We start from the raw sequence: 3,573 nt of genomic DNA, 5'->3' as shown, positions 1-3,573 counted from the left end.
TAACTTGATATAGGGGTTTAGGTATCTTCTGTTTAAACTAAAGGCTGTTGGCAAAACAGGCCGGACCGGACCGGATCGGATCGGATCGACAAAACTCGGACTGGATCAATAACAAAATTCCCGCCAATAGACACATGAAATCCCTGGGACACCAGTTAAGGTTACTTCCCACCTTCGCGGGTGTCCTTCGGGAAAAAGTTCGTACGCGCGTTAGTTTTAATTAAAACCTAACAAACTATGCATGAGAAGAAAGCTTAATAAATGCAGACAGTTTTTTTTGTGCAAGGGCCAGCTGAACAAAGTACAAATGTCGAATCTTGGGAGATCTGACCATGCAGCAAATTATATTTAGACCAAAAACAAAATAATTATGCAAGGCTGGTTGTACGGCTGTGAGGATATATAGTTTTTGTTTGACCAATATTTCGTCAGGCAAGGCCGGACTTCTTCAGGGAGTTAGGCCCTCCACAAACTAGGGATTTAGTTGTCGACAACTATTTGTGATCGACAACTAAAAGTTATCGACAACTAAATAAGTCCGATAAAGGGATTCCACACACTGGCGCTCAAATACTGATTTAGCAACCGATACGCAGGGAGGTTGGGTACCAACAGCTTACTACGCATGCTCGCGTGTTCGTTCATTCAAAATGGCGGCAAGAAAGGAGAAAAGCGGCAAAAGAGAACGCCGATTTAACGAAATGTCGTTTCCACCGCCAAGAACGGGATGTGGAGAAGGAAGATCAAAAAGAATGTTTTCTTTATCAAGTATTTTCCTTCTGCAATCCTCCATGTTTTAAGCCGGCGGGGAAAGCCGCTGACACAATAGCGCGGAGATCTAAAAGTTATCGACAACTAAAACAAGTTTACACACTAGAAAAACGCCAAATTATTAGTTGTCGACAACTAAGCAGTTTCCCTTTTTGAAAAGGGAAACTGCTTAGTTGTCGACAACTAATAATTTGGGGTTTAGTTGTCGACAACTTGCGCCACAGACTACGTTTTTTAGTTGTCGATAACTTTTAGTTGTCGATCACAAATAGTTGTCGACAACTAAATCCCTAGTCTGTGGAGGGCCTTAAGTGATTTAACTCCCTGAAAAAGTCAGACCGTGCCTGACGAAATATTGGTCAAACAAACGCTATATATCCTCACAGCGGTTCAACCAGCCTTGCAGACTTATTTTGTTTGTAGTCTTAATAAATGTAGTTTACGATAAAAAATATAGTTTTACCGAGTTTTCCTTTTAGCGTCAGGAGCCGGTAAGACGCGAAAACACCGAGGGTTCTTCTATTGAATTTATCGGGTATCGGATGCCGCAGCACGAGCAAAATGACTTCACACTGTGTTATTCACAAGCCATCAATCAACGAAAGTGTCTCAGTCGTTTTCGATATTCTGATTGGTTGTCTAGATACCCACATGTGGAATTTCCTGACAAAGTTTTGTTGATTGATGCCTTGTGAATAACATTGTGCAGTCATTTTGCTCGTGCTGCGGTATCCGATACCCGATAAATTCAATAGAAGAAGTTCCGAGGGTTCAGAACCCTCGGCGGTTTCACGTCTTACCGGCTCCGATCCTGACACTTACCAGAAGGAAAACTCGCTTAAACAATATCTTTATTGTAAACTATATTTACTGAGCTTTCTTCTGTTGTATAGTTTTGTTAAGTTTTTATTACGCTTTCGGCATTCCACGTCTTAAAACCGGTTTGGTGTCTTCTTTTTTGTTGGAAGTCACAAATGTGCATACCCTACGGATATTGAATTAAGCTCCGATCGGGTGAATTTACCTTCATACCCTTTCCAAACTCATATCCTTTCCCCAACCTTCACGATTATCTGCGAGCGCGTTAGACCACTCGGCAAACGTGACGTACTTCCGTTATTTAGATGAAACCAAACAGTTTGTGGAATCTTTCCGCCCGTCATGATTGACACATTATTAAACTATTCGATTTAGTGGACAGATGCTTTTTCTTTGAGAAAGGCAAGCTTTAAAGGTAAGGAGAATTTTCTACGTTATTTCTAGATCTTGCCTCGTACTTGTGTGTTCGGCTTAACTGCAGAATACCCCGCCACTCGAACTATATTCCACGTAGCCGGCTACGCGGTACGCGGTACCCAGAAATAGGAATGCACAATACTGTAGAATACCCCGCCACTTGGACTAATTTCCAAATGAACTAAATTTCAAAATGGCGCAGCGATGTTATATGTGCTGGCTACGCGGTACGCGGTACGCCGTGACATTCCTCGTTCTTAAAGCGTCAAAGCCTAAGTAATTCCACAGACAAGAGACTGTGGAACTGTGGACTCGGAAGAACGTTATATAAACAAATGATTTCAAAATGGCGCAGCAATGTTATTTGTGCTGGCTACAAGGTACGCGGCACGCTGTGATAGCACTCGTTTACTGATTAAGTCTAAGCGCTCGTTTCAGTATTAGGCCTATAAGCACTCTTTTAAAATTTTAGCTTTCATTTTACCCTAAGCGTTCGTTTCAGAAATTAGGCCTAAGAACTCTTTACAAATTTAAGATTTCATTTCACGGTTCGCTTAAACTTCGCTTTTTAACACGATCGTGTGATGAATATAGCACTCGTTTACTGATTAAGCCTAAGCACTCGTTTCAGTGATTAGGCCTAAGCACTCTTAAAATTTTAGCTTTCATTTTACGGTTCGGTTAACTAGACTTTTTACCGAGACCATGAGAAGAATATAGCACTCGTTTACTGATTAAGCCTAAGCACTCGTTTCAGTGATTAGGCCTAAGCACTCGTTTAAAATTTTAGCTTTCATTTTACGGTTCGGTTAACTACTCTTTTTACGGAGACCGTGTGAAGATACTTCGCCATGTTGACTTTAATTAATTCCGCGTACCGCGTAGCCAGCTTGTAAAGATATTTCGCCATCTTGACTTTAATTAATCCCGCGTACCGCGTACCGCGTAGCCAGCTTGTAAAGATATTTCGCCATCTTGACTTTAATTCTTTCCGCGTACCGCGTAGCCAGCTTGTAAAGATATTTCGCCATCTTGACTTTAATTCTTTCCGCGTACCGCGTACCGCGTAGCCAGCTTGTAAAGATACTTCGCCATCTTGACTTTAATTCTTTCCGCGTACCACGTAGCCAGCTTCTTAAGATACTCGATGTGGCGGGGTATTCTGCAGAACGAATACTTCATTAGAAGTATTTTGCATAGAACGAATACTCCAATATTTCTTGGGAACCAGTTTGTTCAGCCGTTTTAACGTAGAAAGAAAATAAGAAAATAAGTTTCAACGGCCCAAAAAATATGAAATCAAGTTTAAAAAGAAGACGAAGTAGCTATCGCTATGGAGGTCACGGGGACTTCGCAGCGGAGATAGGTCACGTGCATTATCGAGTGAATTTTGTTCGAATCATCGAATGAATATTTGTTGAATTATCGAATGAATTTTGCTGGAATCATCGAATGTATATTGCCTGAATGGAGGAGAGAATCGAATGCGTATCAAGGCAAATTTAACGAATTTTGCTACAAGTTTATCGAATGTATTGAACAAACTCAAATATCAATATGTGGAAA

Source organism: Montipora capricornis, chromosome 1, assembly GCF_036669925.1.
Source record: "Montipora capricornis isolate CH-2021 chromosome 1, ASM3666992v2, whole genome shotgun sequence".
NCBI lineage: Eukaryota > Metazoa > Cnidaria > Anthozoa > Scleractinia > Acroporidae > Montipora > Montipora capricornis.
The sequence above is the reverse complement of the archived record's forward strand: the minus strand, read 5'-3'. Positions refer to the sequence as shown.